The sequence below is a fragment of the Crassostrea angulata genome, chromosome 8, assembly GCF_025612915.1.
Source record: "Crassostrea angulata isolate pt1a10 chromosome 8, ASM2561291v2, whole genome shotgun sequence".
Classification (NCBI taxonomy): Eukaryota; Metazoa; Mollusca; class Bivalvia; order Ostreida; family Ostreidae; genus Magallana; species Magallana angulata.
Window position 1 is genome coordinate 43730285 of NC_069118.1, and position 18351 is coordinate 43748635.

Consider the following 18351-nt stretch of genomic DNA (forward strand, 5'->3'; position numbering starts at 1 on the left):
AATATATCCTTAATTTAATGAAACGTTGCAGTTTCTTATTTCATGATCCTATATTTATTTAGTGATATATCATAACAAGCAATTGTTGAATCCTTGTTTGCGAATATTTTAATTGTATATTATTATACATTATAAATTGAAATTAGAAAATATCAATTGCAATCAGGATTCGCTGCTAATCTATTCCGATCTTTGTTTAAACCTATATTACATGCCAAGCCTTTATAAAAAGTATAATAAGCTGTAACACGTGTTGGCTTGTTAGCAACAGTAAGAGAAAAAACACAAGGTTGGCCAAAACATAGTCCTGAACGGGAGAAAGCATCATGTAATACATTTTTATTCATATATTTTAACCAATCTATTAATGTGTCTTGAATCATTGTTTGTGAGCTTTTCCTTTGATGTCAGCAATTTATTTTTTCTTGACACACAACAGTTGTATGTGGTTTATCTTTGATAGATCACACTTTCTCTCTGGTAGATCACACTTTAAAAAAAAATAAGAGTAGCAAAAAATACGAAAATTGTATTTATCATTAACAAATTCATGTGCTTCATGAAATGCAAAGAACATAACAGTTTCTGTGAAATGTTTTTAGCAGCTGTAAAAATTATTACAAGAAAACGTATCCTTTTTACTGCTTAAACAGCAACTTCATTATGGCTCAAAATAAAATACACAATTATCTCAATATGGCGTACTCCACAAGTCCAGATTTATTCTTCATCTTCGGGCATTATCGAATCAACTTGTCGCACATTGGTACCTGAGCCCTTTAATAATAATTCCTTCATGCAAACAACTAAAACTTTGCGGAAAACTGCTAAAATGTCGTCATGTTCATCAAGTAAATTCAAATTGAATGTTTTTCTCTCGCAAATGACGCAGTCATTCGCACACAACGAATAGAGGACGCGGTGGTATTCACAGCCATTCTGTTTATGTACCATTAACACAAAGCGCCGTAACCAGTAATTCAGCATTTTTGCGTTTGTTTAGGATCTTTGTCCCGGAGATACATATCAACAGATTGTGAATGTTCAGGTTTCCTAATTTATTTAAGGAAATGGGTTTCAGCTATATCCTAAGAATTGCGACAGCATAAAATCAAAACCGTCATCCACGGCATTTTGGCTTAAAAGGGCGAGGTAGATGGAACTTTCATAAAATGTGATACGCTTAACTTCTAGAATTACTTGCTCTTTTTTCATTGGTCATATAAAATGGAGCATACACAGGATAAACATCTGCCATTCAGTCAACTAAATGTTGACTGAAAGGTCTGGAAAGGTGACTGAATGGCACAACTGTGCCATTCAGTTACAATTCAGTCACCTTTCAATTGACTGAATGGCAGAGGTTCATCCTGTGATGGTTAAATGTTGATAGATCATGGGCAACTCAGTGAATTGAAAACAACGATACAAAACATATAGAGTAACATTACTTATAGTTCAGATGCATCTTAAAGATATCGTAGCAATACTTACATCCCGAATACTATTGTGGAAACATTGAATTTCGTGGGGGCCAATTTTCGTGGATTGCCCAAGTTTAACAAGTAAGTGGGGACGTAATTTCGTGTATTATCTTATACCTACAAAAAGGAAAGATGACTTTATATCCAATATTTCATAATTCGTGGAGGATGTTCATTTGTGGATGAGAGGTACCCACGAAGCCCACGAAAATTGAGCCACCACAAAAGCTGATGATTTCACAGTATTTAGAACTATCATCCTTAATATATATCTCTGAATTAATGCATCTATAACCGCTGGATTTGTACCGTATGTGGTATTTTCTGTATCGGGTGATTACTAGGGAAATAGCTCAACACGCTCTGTATTTTCCACATTTATTCCAGTTAATAACACAATTATACGAACAGTTACTCTCCAATCCGTACACATTAATAGGGGGACTCGCTTATTTATAATTCTAACTTAATATTAACCTACATAAGACAGTGAGGTAAAACGCAACGGATTAGACGGGCGACTTGTACATGTATCTTGACTCTTAACCTCTTACTGTCAAACTCTGACTGTCTTAGACTAACTCATCTTAAATTCATATAAAACATATAATACGATTCTATGACGCGAACCTCTAAATAATTGACATGTATAACTCATCCAATCAGAAAACATCTCTTTATCTCTAAACTGACAATCGCCCTTGTAAACGCCCATTTATTCACCAGCTCTTAACCGGTAATTGTTATGTAATTGCATTAACTTTATTAACGTCAAACACACATATGTGATCTGAAACCATTGTCCTTCAATCTCGTCTTTCTTATAAGTATATTCCCGTTAGCTACACCTGATTACTTATTTAAGTTAAGACGTTTGATAAACATTAATTAACATAATGATTCTATCACATCCAGTCAAGAGGAATATCCCGAGAATTAGGAAGAGTAAATAATGTTAATTAACCAACAAGCTAAATCTATAGAGAATGTTCTCAACATGTAAAATATACATTTACATGTCACCGTGTGAAATGTTCCCCTTCGACAAGACACCCTTTCCCCTGTTACTGGCGTTGAGTGACTTTGAACTGGACACTCTAAATTGACACTCCGATTATCTAAGTAATTGGTTAATTGAAGTAACTCTTAACATTTACTTTTCTATTATTCACAATTGTTAAACTGTGTTTTGTTATATATGTATATTTGTTGGCCATGTTCAATTATTTGGCAGTTGGAGAGCGATGGTCGAGGCGCTCGTACCACCGACTCCCGACCTCGAGGAATATTGTTATAAGTTTTCGGAGTTTTAATAAATCTTGTAAAACGAATACCGTTCGACTTGTGCATTTTTTGTGGGTCACACTATACTGCAATTATGTGCGTTACTTGAGGGCACCAACGGAGCTCAAGAGGCCATAATAGAGACTTTATTATTATTGCGTAAAGTATGCGCCGTAGTTTGACGCTTTTGGAGACTGTACCACGAGCAATAAAAACGCCGCTGAAGTGATACCACATCCCCAATGAATCTATCTTCAATATTCTGTAATCACTTAGATTTAAGTAGTGGGTACAAATTAGTAAGTGAATACTCATTCTTCCTGTTACGCATTATATTTACATGTGCTTCTGAACCATTTCATGACATGTCTTGTATATTTACACTCTTCCCAATGCTCAACACATGTATGAAATAAATGTGAAAAACAAAAACAAACGGAAAACAAATTGAATCAATTTTACTTATGTAAACATGACGCAATGCATTCTTTTAAAACATGTTTTTAAAAAACTGCTCAACAACAAAATGCACTAAACAGCATTCATTAGTAATAAATGGCAATTCCCCCAAATTTGCCTTTTAATTGAACATGATTTCAATTTCTTGTACCCTCTCACTTGATTGTGCTAATCTAACAGCAGTGGTCGATGCATCAAACAGAGTTTCATATCTACTTTAATATTTTGCAGAACTTTCTGTAGCCCATCCAACGTGGTTCATAAGATCATGGACATCATGTGCAGTATTTGAAAAACACATATGAACAGCACACCCTCCTCTTAACCTATATGGTGTCTCATCTCATCAATTCCGAGAGTAATCAAATAATATTTCAGTCTTTCCTACAACTGTTTATAGAGGAGTAAGGCATTGGCTCATTAATAACTCTTCCCGACTCAGTCACCATTCTAAAGAGATATCCTGAAGACAGTTTTATCCCTAATTGTTTTGCCTCTGCAAAATATATTTCTAAGCCTCTAACTGAGTAAATAACTTCATTCGGGCAACATTTTATAACAAATGTATTTGACTTTCCATTATCCCTGATATTTTTCCCAAATGTATGATTAAATGCAAATCCATCTTTTTTTTTCAAGTATTTCACTTCTTGTAACAAAGTTATTGCTATATCCCTAGCCCTGTCACCAGTCAAAAATTGTAATTTAAACAATGCCTAATCTCTTATTAAAACAAGCATATCCTTAAGTGTTAAATCAGACCTTCTCAATTCTCTACTGATAAACTTTGAAATTGTGTTAGGTTTTGTTAAAATGAATGATTTTGCCTACTTTGGTAGAATGTGTGCTTTTGCTTGTTCCTCTTGAACACATTTCAAATAACCCTTAATTTGAACAGATGCAGCTGGGTTCCCAACCTTACAATATTCATGATGTGCTCTTCCTCTACCCTCTAGTTCTAATATATCTACAAGGTGATGGATAATATTTCTGATTGATGCTGCTGCCAGCGTTTTTTGACACTAACAAGTACTATCCACAGTTATCCCTAATTGTTTGCATTTATATGAATGTACTGTTTGTTTTTCCAAATCTATTCTTCCATACTAAAAATCGTTTAATGTCATGTGGTGTGATTGACAAGAAGGTGGGGAGCCAGAATTTTTTTTGAAAAAAATTGTTCTAACATCATCTTTACATGTCTTCTCTTTTTTACATAAGCAGAAGGGTTCTAAATGTTATCCAAATATTGTATTCTTTCATCAACGTCTTCCAACTCCATATGGACATTCTGAAAAATGCATAAAAAATTGCAAAAGTAATGCAATTGCAAAATGAACAATCCCATACACACAAAAATGACAATACATAACCATGACAAAAATCTACATATCATCTAATCTAAAACTGTAATCAAAAACCACCCAAGTCATTTTTAAACCCTTTCACATTATTTATAAAAGCTTTAGATGTTGGTAACTTCAATACTCTTACATCACCCTTTCTTTCCAATAGTGTTTGTGAAATACTGTGTGAAGCTATAAAAGGCCACCAAATTGGTTTTTCTTGAAAATTTGGTAAAACCATTGTACAACATTTTACATCTTGTTCCTTAAGCAATTACAACAATGGAAATATCATTAGAAATGGTTGAAAAACATAAGGATTTTCTTCTTCATTCACATTTGTAACATAAACATCCACACCATCTGTAAAAATTGTTGGATATGGAGTAAAATGTGGCAGCATTTTACCATATCTCTCTTTCATACAATTAGAATCTAAACTCATAAGATCAACAGAATATGGACCAACCAATTGCTCAACATAAGCCCACGATGTCTCACTCAACAGGTAATCTTACAAAGAAATTTACCTAGAAGGTTCATCAGCTACACTGAGTTTTGACTGGACATATTGTAAATTCAATGAAATGTTAAATTCATAAACAAAGAAAAATAACTGCTTAAGTTTATAATGTCATTGAGCTGTTTATCTTTTCCTCCTTGATTTTCCAATGTTTTGATAACAGTCATGTTATTACTCAATGCATCTATACTTTTGAGTTCTTAATTCTATCTTTGCAACTATATAATACATTATACACTGCTTCAGCCCCCTTCAAATGAAATGGTCTACTGTCATCATTACTCCAAAAATCGCTTAAAATCAAAGCTTTGAATTCGCCAGAGAAAATTTTTCCACCATATTTAAAACCTGATGCATCAGTCGCCAACATTATTTGTTTATGAGTTTTTAATCTCCAAGTCATACAGCCCTCCCAGGTATCAATAAATCTCCAATATTCTATCTCCTGTTTTAAAGAGATTTCTACTTTCATCATTTGTGAATTCCTCCTGCCATAAGAAATTGCTTTATTGACTTCTCTACAGTACAGTTTTTCGGCATGAACAACTGAACAAAATGAAATGCATTTTCCAGCAAACCTTTGCAAAGTTCTAATATCAACAAAGTTTGACAACAATATAGATTCTCTTAATTTTGAAAATGACACTTTTTTCTCATCTGGTGAAGAAAATGCCATCTTGGAAGAATCAATAAGCTACCCCAATATTTAACCACTTGAGATGGTACATGTACAAACTGACTTTTCTTCCAGGAAAGGGTATATCCTAGCCTTGTAAGTAATTCAAGTGAAACATAGGAAACATCTGTTATCCTAGACTAACAAATTCAATTACTAGTATATCGTCAATGTACTGTATGTTATAAATACTTTTACTTCTAAAATAATTTGTTACTTGCATTCCTATGGTTTGATAAATGTAAGTGGATGATTTCCAGTCAAATGACAATGTGTTGTATGTGAAAACCCAACCTCCAAACTGTATTCCAAAGTATTTTCTAAAATTTTTTGCATAAAATAACATGATCATACCCCGAGTTTTCATCACATGTTATCATTTTCATATCCTTTTCAATCATCCTGGGTACATGTTTTAAATTTTCTAATTGAAAAGGTGTATCTTTTGTCCATAGATTAATATTGCTATCATCATGACAAAGTCTTGGTTTTGTTGGTTCTACAGTTAAGGGCATAATTATAAGTGAAAGCTCACATTCTCCAACTTTACCAACAACAGAAAAGGATTCAGTAGGTATTCTTTCATACAACTCTGAGCAAATAAATTCTTTAAACTGTTTACAGATCGGTGCATTTTGAAAAAATCTTTGTGAAGGAAATAAAGAGTTGTAACTACAACCTTTAAAATTACCTTTAAGATGTGTAAAAAAAAAAATTCTGTAACATCAACACCATCTTTTATCCACTTTTTAACAAGACTAAATGTGTCATTAGCCAACAAAAAAAATTCCCAATGACAAAATTGATTATGTAATTCTCCAGCAATGAAAGAATCTGGATTTCTTAAATAAAAATCGTATAAAGATTTTACTGCACACTCTTCATTAAAAATGTATGGGTCAACATGTGATGGAATGTTGTCCCCTTCCAAATTTGTCATATTGGATGTTTTCTCTTATTATGTTCTGCATGCACTTTATTAAAATAACAGTCAAATTCCCATTCTGGAACAAGTAGGTTTCCACAATTGTCAAGTGCATGCAATGTCTACAAAAGAATATAAACTATATAAGGAAAGAATATTCTACGCAGCAATGTTAAGGCGTCCCGATGCTAAAATACGGCTTGAAAACGATAGTATTTGAATCATCGCAAAACTATTTTGACCGGGGGTATTTCTTAAAATCTATGTTACATGTATTGACACCGATGTTAAACATTATATTTGATGCATTTTTATGACGTCATATGTACTTTGTAATCACGTGACGGGCGAATCCTAATATTGCAAATCATCTTTTTAAATCGCATCGGCGCAGGTGATTAATGACATTAAATCATACATATTTTTAGGAAAAATCCTTTGTTAAGTCATATACTTTGAAGTTCTTGCTTGGGAAAGAAACAGATATTTCGTTTATGGAGGATATTGTTGAAACATTCCACAAAATCATCAAAATAATGCACATTTTTACTTATCAAAAGCGATTTACAAAAAATTGGGGTAAATGCGTAGGTTTCCCAAGCACGATTCACCTTCGTACTTGTATTCTCTACCAATTTTACGTAAAATATTCTAAAATTGTGTTGATCTTTCACCTGCGCCAAGCTGGTTTTACATGCATTAAAATTTCTTCATTCGTTTGTTTACACGTAACAGGGAGAGTCTCCAAACCACTAGTTTATAAATGGTCTTTTACTTAAAACGAAGCTTTAAAACTGCCGACTATTTGATACGGGTTTTTAATATGAATGAATTCTGTACGTCTAGCATTAACAGCAGCATCTATGTAAAGGAAATGAGCGGTATTATACTGGTTTGATATAATTCACTTGTAACGTTAAGATACATTCCCTGAGAACTATCGACAGGAATGCAGATCGTGACGTCAAAGTTAATTGTGACGTCATATCGTATGAAGTACTGACAAGTGACACTCTACATTTCGCTGCAAAATCCATCGGGAAGCCTTAACATGCCCGCGTACATTTTAATACCTAATTTTCGTATATTCTATAGGAAACATCTAACAGGATTTGGGAAAGGACAGCATTCCACCAAGACCCACGTGAAAAAATTCACTAGAGAATCGGTGTTCTTAGGTACATGTGAACAATGTTTCTTACATGAATAAAAATTGATATCCCGATATACTCATTTACTTTCTTTGTTTTTTAGCCATTTTCATTTTTTTTTACATTCTCGAATACTATGTCCAGGCATATCACAAAATAACACAATTTCCTCTAGGTTTCCACTGATTGAATCTCCCTCTAGGCCTACTGTTAAACATTGAGTAATTCTGGTATGGTGCATATCGGTAGGACTGTTGTGGCATCAAAAATGGATTTATTGGATTATAAACATTTGCCAAAGGTGATTGATCGGTGTTTTCATTTTCTGCTTTCTCCGGAACTGTTAACTTTAATTCTACTTGGATTCTACCTTTTTTTCTTGCACACATTTGTTAAGAGCCTTAATACAACATCTGAAGACCCTCTAACTACATTTACCCTTTACCCTTGATGCTTGAGAGCTTGTCTTGATAGCTCTTCAAATACACTTGAGTCATCAAGTTGTCTTTTTCTTGCTACATTGGCTAATTCCTCTAACAATAAAAAAATCAGTGCCTCATTAGGTGACTTTTTTAGGGCAAGTCCTAGAAAGAATAATCTTACCGTGACCAGGCTACGCTCAGGTCATGGTAAGAATTCGTCCCATATACTTGCAATGTAGCAGCCGCGAAGCAGATCAGCTTCGTGTCGATTTTAAGTCTGTTAATAATAATCTGCAGGGGAAAAACACTTTTTTATACATTACAAACCTTTTTAAACAAGAATATGTAATTTAGTCCACAAAATATCCATTAAATGAGTCGTACCAAGACATTTTATAAAGATCCAAGTTTGAATTTGCCTGCCCTTATGTCGTAAACCGCACTCGGAATGTCTCGGATATTATCATAATAATGGCGACCATAAACGGCGAATTTTCAAACGTGATGTTGAAAGTGGCAGTGATTTCGTTGCAAAAACAGTTAATATGGTAATGTGGGATTATAAAAGAGCAACATCGTAGGTATTTAAGCCCAATCGTATGAAACTTTAGGCGAGATACAGCGCGTTATATTTTTTTATTTGCTACACAGCGAGTATATTGGACGAATTCTATCGTTAACCGGGTACGTATGACATCTTTCATTTTAACGATAGAACATTCTATTTAGGCAAGTCCCCGTACCTGTTCCTTTAAGCGTTCTACACTTTCCGTCGCTTTTTCCAAGTCTGCTATCCTGGAAAGAATCTCATCTTCGTGATTGTTCTTGTCTTTCTTTGTTTTCTTTTCTGTCTCCCTCTCGTTTGCAGATGTAGAAGCTCCCTCTGTCTGGTTATCATTTTCGATTGCAGCACTGCCAGATTGCTAAAAATAGCCACAGAAAACAAAACTTTTAACGGAAAAGAAAAAAACCCCGTATAACTTCTGGAATAATAGAAAAGAAAACACCAATGCGTAATGTGTCTGCTCCTCTTAGTTGTTTTCCTATTATGATCCTTTATACCAAAATCTTACATAAGTAGTGATTCTATAGTCTGTCCTTTTTTATTCATATTTTTCCCTGTATGAAAATGTACCTGTTCGTATGTACCTCTGACGATTTGCATTTGTGTGTATTATATATATGTTCCTTTTGTACCAAATTATTTGGTTTGAGCGAATAAACTGACCTTGAACTTGAACTTGGAAAGCATAATTACCAACAATACCTGTAATAGTACATTAATTTATCATAAATTGACCCCCTAGTAAGAAAATTGCCTACCATCGTTTCGGTCAGTTGTCTCCTGACTGGCCTACTTCATTGGCATTAATAATGGCATTATGCAATAAGCAGACAAGATTTCTTTTGTTGATCGCGTTCCCCGCCATCTCTAAGCAATCATTGGCACTCTCTCCTGTAATTTGTCGGAACTGACTAATTAATTCCTCATTATCCAAATCCTCCGTTCTCACTTGCGTGGCCATCCTGGCTGCATAACTAATTCGACCTAGTTCTCTTTATGACTGTGAGAATACGTTTCTCCTTCAAAGAATGTTTTCTATTCAGCGTCGTAACTGCAGGTGGCATCTACAATATTCAAATTCACTTGTACAAATTCTAATCAAAATTACACTTGACATGTAACTTTATATTGCTAAAATTGTTATACACTCCAAAACAAAAAACAAAAACCTGAGACTGTCAATATTTGATACAGCATAACCTATGGCAATGATGATACACACAGATTTAACCTTAATTTAATTTGGATAAGAATTTAAGCAAGGTAATAAAAAAATAAACAACTTCTAAAAAGTCCTAAAAACTTATCCAATCTATTGAATTTAATTTATTTAATGTTTACATACATTTATAGATGAAATGTTTTGTAATTGTGCTAGCTAAATGACAAATAAAATCAGTCTCTGAACTGTATATTTTGGAGGCATTAGTCCAACCTTTTGACCCAATTGCATCCATTGTGTAGAGGATCATTTTAATTTTTAGGATAATGTAGATATAGATGGTTTTATGATTTTTTAAGAATTAATTTGCAGAGTTATTAAGAGGGAATGTCACAAATCATCAAGCTTGGCTATGAAACTTGAAACAAATGTTCCCCGTTTTTCTGATCTAAATTGACCATCTAAATTGTACTAATCGGTTTTTTTTCGATATGAATAATTTAAAGTCACCTTTATTAATTATTTCAGAAGTTTCCATGGAAACGGCTTATAATACCAAAATAAACTCATTTTCTATGATTTTCATGTATATTGTATTGGCATGTTCTACTGTTAAACACATTTCAATTTATAAGTAGATTAATGTTACGTAAACACATTTTCTAAACTAACATACTTTAGACAAAAATAGTTTTGGTTATTGGATTGCTATGGTAACCAATATTTGAGACATTTTTGAAAATAACCAAATTCTAAAATAGCCCTCTAACATAAAATTGAATATTTCAACTCTGCAACAAAATAGGCAAAAAATGTATGTTGCATACAAATGACCAAGAGCATCTTTATCAAAATCATTAATAACAGAGAGAAGCCTTTTTATAAAAATCTCGGGAAAATTGTGTTAAAAAATCACATTTTTGCTTAATTTTCATTTTTTCAAATTTAGAATGAAAGAGCTAAATTCATTTGCAAAATGATCTTTTTAGAGGACTAGTCATAATAGAAAGAAAATAACTTGCATAAAAAAGACAATATAGCTGAAAAAGTCCTTAGCAACCAGTTTTACACCATAGCACCCCCCCCCCCTTTTCAATAAAAATGCAAAAATTGTTTTTTGTTGCATTCAAACTTTTTACAACAAAAAGAAACATGATTAATGATTTAATTGAAAACGAATTTCTCCCTAGCAACCATCTATACAGTTGTATGCCTTAGCAACCAAATCAGTTTCTTAACAACTATATTAAAAGGAATGTTTTTGTCTTGGAAGAAAATGGTAATGTATTGCAAAAAAATAATACATTTGCCTAAGACCTACATTAAAGCATAGCAACCTGTTTTTTGTATACATAAGCAACAACATTAAAAAATGTGTGTCCATAACAGTGGTTACATAAGATTTAAACTGCTTCAGATCAAAATCAAGACATGGACCTTCCCTACATTTTCCATGCACATTCAAGAACTTTATGACTTAAAATAAGAACAACATAAAAAGCCAAAACTCGTCTTTTAATCTGTATTTGAAAGTTTTAAATTCAATCAAAATCTTATACATGTCCATTTTTAACTGCACTTGCATATGTTGCAGTTTTATCAACAAATGTGTATAGAGCATAACACTGAAAAGAAGTGTTTGGACTTCCAAACAAAATAGTTAGAAACTTTCGAATGCATTAGCGATTGCAATCAAAATAATTTTTCTATTTTACAGTCAACAGTTATCTTACATTAATGAACATTGTTGAATTTCATATATTTTGGATTGTAAGAATATAAAGGATACAAGAAAACTACACATCATTTATGTGTGTGCATAAGGTGCATAATTTTTCATGAATGAAATCTTGAAGTTCTTTATTGACTTAAGTGAATAATGAAGTCAAATTGCTCCACCAGCAAGCATCAATCTTAACAATGTCATTTATTTTGATGATCTATTAAGTCAAAGCAAACTTGATTTATCATACAACTTTTAGACAGATAAACATAACTACAGTTTATGTATCTTTTGATGTATATATATGGTATTTGCATAAAATCTTGAATAACTTCCTAATCTAAAAAACACATGTATCAATATACAATTAATTCATATATATTGTCAGGCTTCTGGCGTCAATTACTGTAGAAGCATTAGATTTCGTGGTGGCTCAATTTTCGTGGAATTCGTGGTTACCTCTTATTCACGAATTAACATCCTCCACCAATTAATAAATTAAGGCAATAAAGTCGTTTTTCCTTTTGTAGGTATACAAGAATACACGAAATTACGTCCTCACGAACCTGTAAAAAGCAATCCACGAAAATTGGCCCCCACGAATTTTAATGATTTCATAGTATATTGTTTTCATACTCTTCAGCAACAAAGTCTTCACTTTCATAACCGTTTTGTGCTGATTTTCTTTTTTCTATTGATAGTCTGCTGAAAAAGCTCGAAATCTGTGATGGGGTCAGAAATAAATCTTGAGAAAACCTTCTCTTGCCATTTTTTATTGTTCTCATCATCACTGATACCTCCTCAGGGTCATACTTATGTCCTGTCATTCTCACACTTTTGGAACATTTCTTTCAAAAACCCAATCTGTTCACTGGAAAATCTCTTAACAGAACGTTAAGGCCTATCCTCTAACTAAGGTAGAATTTATCTGAAGGATATACCGAGCTTCTTACAAGCATTGATTGCTTGGTATCTATTTGCCTTACATACTCGACCGTAGAGTTGTCTGACAGGTAATTCAGTTCTGTCTTGCATTGATGGTCACCTTTATTAAGATGGTTACTCAAATTTCCATATCTCATGAAAGTGAGGAGGCAATGCGGTTCCGGACAGGTGAAGATGAAAGAGCTATTGTCTGCAATTTGTGTATTGTATCATTGTCGTTGCTCATTCTGTTGGATTCAGCTGGATTTATATCTTCAGTAGCAGCTATTGGTTTAGGAACCTTTACAACGTCATCTGTAGAATTTGATTTCAGAATCGTTACAGATGGGAAATTGACATAGATATGAACAGATGTGTTTCTGATCTTTACTCCTTTTCCAATCTGGTATTGCTTGAAAGCTAACACATGATCAGCATGATATTGAAAATTGTTTAAAGTTGTAATATATTCATTTTCACTGCTTTTTTCACAATAATTCCACATGGTGGGGTTGCTGTAACAACTTGAACATTCTTAATGTTAGATTTGATGACAGCAGTCAAACATTCATTTGAAGTAGTGACATTATACCCTTCATTTACATAATTTCTAATGGACCCTTTGATATGTGCAGCTCTCCGATCGCATATACTTTTTCTACCTTGTGGGTCAGCGAAATCCACTTGCACAACCTTTAAAGCACTGACTTGATTCAGAAGAGGAATACAAAAAATTGCATCAACACTATGAAAACAACCAGCATTGTCTGATCTTATAAATGCTTTTGTCAAGTTTTTCTCCTTTAATTTTAGCACGGAATCTTTCAAAATTGCATTAGATGTTACAGCGTATTGATTGGCATTGTCAAATATATGGACAATAGTGTGACTGTGTAAAACACCGTTAATTATGCATGCGCCAACTGTTATATGCCAATTCATTCCTCCTTTGGCAAACCACTTTGTGATTCCCTATAGATCATGGGAAGAAGCTTCATTGCCATATCCCTCTCTATAAGTACTTCCCCATCTGATAAATTCTCTATAACATGACTTCGAGCTCTATCTTGATTAAATGATCTCAGCAAGTGCTTTTTCCATTCTTCCAACGCCTTTACACTTTTAAAAGTAAAAAAAAAAAATTACATATACAGTTATTTGAATATTGCTAGAAAATATAAAAATTATTTCTGCTTGTTCACATTTCGAAATCGTGCAGAAAAATATTGCTAACGAAGAATACTACTTTCTCTAAAGGTAATATTATATAAGATACAGATTTGAATCAATTAAGATAAAATATGCTCTCAAGAAATTATACTACACTTTTGGCCTTGTACTATAACGAAATAAATAGCTGATAAAAATATGAAATAATAAATCAAATACATTTACCTGCTCCTTCAGGAATACGAATTCCAAACTGTTCAAGAATATCTCTTGACTGCTGAATTGTAACAGTTGCTTTCTCTATTTTTCTCTTTCCATTACAAGTCTGAAGTGGGGGTTTCAGCATACACAGCTTTGATGCCTTCCATCCTTTCCCCAAATAGTAGCGGTGGTTTGGACAAATTGTGAATTGGTCAGACTCGTGTTTAAAAAGTCCAGCACGAAATTTAACAAGTTTTTGTTCATTACAAAGTGAAGATGGGTTGATTCTAATTTGTGAAAGATGTGCGTCAATGTTGTCACGACAAGAATTGAGTGAACATATCTGAGATGATGGTTTGGTGTTAAAATTATTGTTACAAGTAATCCTTGAATACTGGGAAAAAGAGCACTCCATCTATAACATCATGAAAACACTAAAACCACATCAAAGAAGATACTGCATATCATTGATTTGTTGACAAGTGTCTTCTGCTACTGGAAGTTGACATGTACTATCTTTTGTGCACTTACTATTAAAGAGCTCATTCAAGGGAGATAATTCTGAGGCACAATTTTGAAGAAAATGGAGATTTTCATGCAGAGAATCACTGTCACCGTTGCCTCTGTCCAAAGGCTTCTCAATATTTCTTTTGATTTATATTGTTTATGTGTGGCACTTTCTGGATATACTCTGTTTGATCAATTATGTTGTTGCAGATTTAAGAAAATAGCATTGAAATTGGGGAAAATTGAGATAAAAAAAATCGTTATTACAGCGTTTGAAACTGAACGTCATTAAAAAAAAATATGGGGAAAATGGTGAAAATTAATGAATTGAGGCAAACAGTTGTATATCTATTAATTTTTCATACTTGTCATTATGCAACATGTTAAATTTGAGAAAATTTCACATTTCACCAAATGTCAACCCCCCTTTTTCCCTATCGGTTACCATGGGAATGGAGCGCAATATTGCAAAAAAAAATGGTCTGATATTTTAGCATTGTTTTACTTGACCCACAACTGGAGTAAAAATTGTATTTTCAAAAAATGTTGTTTCAATTAATTTTAGGGATGAAGCTTGATGGTTCGTGGCATTCCCTCTTAAGTAAACTAATAACAAGTTACCAACTAATTTTGATATTAAACACTAAAAGAAACAAACATCGCTTGTAATTTTCAATGCCCAGTAGGCTACAGGTTGCATCACTTGTATTTATAGTTTTTATACCCATAAAAGAAAAGACACAATCAATTAATCACAACAGTCGTTAACTGAGGCTATAGAAACGTCTTTTGAATCAAATGATTATCATTTTAATGCCTCTGGGGTTAATTTACACGATGGTGAACTCAGAATACAGGGCGACTTGAACAACTTCTCTTTCGGAGGAAATTTCGGCAAAGTTACCGATCATAAAGCGAGTATTTCGCCCATGTTGATGATCGAGACTATCAAAATAATTGTAAAACGAAAAAGATGTGGGTCATCTTAAAGCGAATTAGGGTAAAATTAGGTTTCTTTTTTAACAGAAAGTCATTTCAACAATGTCATGTATCCGCGCCAGTAGTGAAATGTTTGGATAACGTGATGAAAATGGCGTATCCATTGCTTAAACAATGAGTGTTGTGTCCTCTTCTCTATCGACAACGAGGTTAATATTATTCTAAATATCGTAATAATCATTATTATTTTTCTGAAGGTTTTGCAGTTGAAAAAAAATGTGCGTTAGTTTTGTTCATCGTTAATAAAAACAACTTATTTGTAGGAATATCAATCGTTAACGTGTCATATCTACGCTAAAACCTAGAACTATTTCTAGATTACGTAGATAATATAACACTTACAAAAAATTTGAAGCAGCCAAAATTGATTTTAAACATTACATTTACCAAATAAAATCAAAACAATGTCTTTTTAATACATTAATATGTATAACAATAGCAATAACTTCATGCTCCTGCTAAAGAAGTAGTACAGTTTGGATAAATAAATTATTTCAGTTTCAAAGCTAAAATGTAAATTGCGCAAATGGTACGGTTTAAATAATTTAAAGTTAAAACATGTTTGATGCTTTATACATAAATAGAACAGTTTGCATTTTATCGGTGTGCCAACGGAGATACATCTTTTAGTGTACCATTCAATTACACAGCATGCAAAAGACGTATTAAAGGTCAGGTGAAAAGAACTTAATATACAGATGGTGATTTTTTTCTTTCCTGTCCGACGTTTTTATAAACGTGATGATACCAAAATACTTCCACATGTTCGAAGGGGACTAAAACTGGATGACTAAGTTCATTTCTTTAGACAAACATGTTTTGCTCCTCTGAAAAAATTGTATATTTAGTATATCATTGATCAGAAATTGATTATTTAACGAATAAGGAATCATTGTTTGATCGAGTATCATGAGTTGATTATTTTGGTCGGGGCGTGGTCAAATCCAATAAAGCTCGTAAGAAATTATCACCTCACAATATCCAAAGAATGATTCTTTATTACTAATATTAATTTAATTCACAGCAATTGTACGATTAAATATTTGAATATTAATAAGCAAACGTCGTTTGAATTTATTGGACTGAATATAAACAAATTGATACGTAGTGATATTACATGAAAAAACCCCACTGAAAAATGTAATTATAGTTATAACAAGTTTGCCAAAGCGCAGTTGTTAGGCTGTTGCAAAACTAAAAAGTTGTTTAGGAACGTTTCGAAATGTAATTAAAAAAATAGATAAGTATGATGTCTGGTAAGTTTAATACTATGTGTCAAAAGTGATTTTTTTTTCATTTTCATGAAACCCATACCAGGATACCAATACGCGGGGGTGTTAAGGAAGCATATGGATTCTGAGTTACATGTAATTTCATGATATCACAAATCTTAGTTATTATGTACATATTCAATTATCTAAGCAACGAAACGTAGACCAATAGCAAATAAAAATACTGAAGTCAATTTTTTTCCAGAAATTAGTTTGTATTACGTAGATTTATACATTGATGACGTCATGACTAAAAGTTGAATGTCGTGTGAATTTGATCGGAAAGCATTGTAAACATATTCAAAACATAACTAATCTAAGAACTCTAATAAAATATTGTGGTGTGATTTATTGAGAATGGGACATAAGAATACTAGGAGAGATGTTAGTTTTATCAATCATTCGCTAAAAGGTATGTAAATTTGCTTTTATTTCTCGGCCAGGCTTTCCTCTGTCGTTGTTTACGATATAAAAATCCGACTAGAACAACACTACCCCGCATATATTGAACTTTGAATTTTATATGTATCGTTAGTTTGATCAATGCTTAAAATGAAAAGTGCTGCTAGAATCCCATGTTGTGTGTTGTTTTGATGCAACTTGCCGTTTTCCGTGCAAACTGTATAAAAGTTGGGAAGGTTTTACGAGAACTGGATGAATAACTATTGAATTAAGAAATACATAGGATTCTAGCAGCAGTTTTGATTAAACTGAGATGTTTTGCCTTCACTTGGTATGTTTATTTTATTTTGGAAACCGCGGGGTAGTGTTGTTCTATCTCAATTTATGTTAAGGAATATACGTAAGCTATTTATAGTTGTCACGTGATAATGCACCAATGTGGCAGTAATGTACTACCCGATTTTATTGCACTTACATCTATTTCAAAGGATAATACTAAGTTTTTGATCGTATTCAAAATAGTTATTTAATTTCACGATTTTGAATATAACAATCAAAATAAGACGCTAAATTGCCCATATGCTTCCTTAACACCCCCGCGTAATTAAAAATATCCACTTTATCATGGTTTGTTCTGTGCAGTGTATATATATTATATCGTTTCAATTTTAAAACATATTTGTATAATTAGATGATTTTACAGACTTTAAACTTTTTAAAGTAATTCTGTAATTGACTGATCTCTTTCGATTTTTTCACGTTATAGAATCACACCTGAATTGAAACTGTCGTTAACACATGGATAAACATAGATATTTTTAATACTGGTCTTTTTATTTTTTTGGAAAGACAGTCTCATAACTGCAGCGGTATGTTATTAGAAATTGAGTAACGTGTGTTGGCGCGTTATAAAAATGTCTATGCACACACCGCTGCAGTAATGAAACTATATCTTTCAAAATAAAAATAATTTAATGGTTATATTTATTTTACATTTTTTAACTGCTTTCCTTGTCTGCAAGTGTGAATTATATCTTATAATCAAATGTTTGAATCATATTTTATCCTAAGGTTAAGTTTATATATTTGCATATCCATTGTTCTTTCCCACTATGAGTCCATACGGAGGAACTGCAATTATTTTTCTATCATCGCAA

The 18351-nt window shown here is 32.8% G+C and overlaps 1 pseudogene; it reads right to left on the reverse strand.

The window, feature by feature from the left end:
- Positions 1 to 7931: 7931 nt before the first annotated feature.
- LOC128161182 (uncharacterized) lies at positions 7932 to 9899 on the reverse strand (annotated as a pseudogene).
- Between the last annotated feature and the right edge of the window lie 8452 nt (positions 9900 to 18351).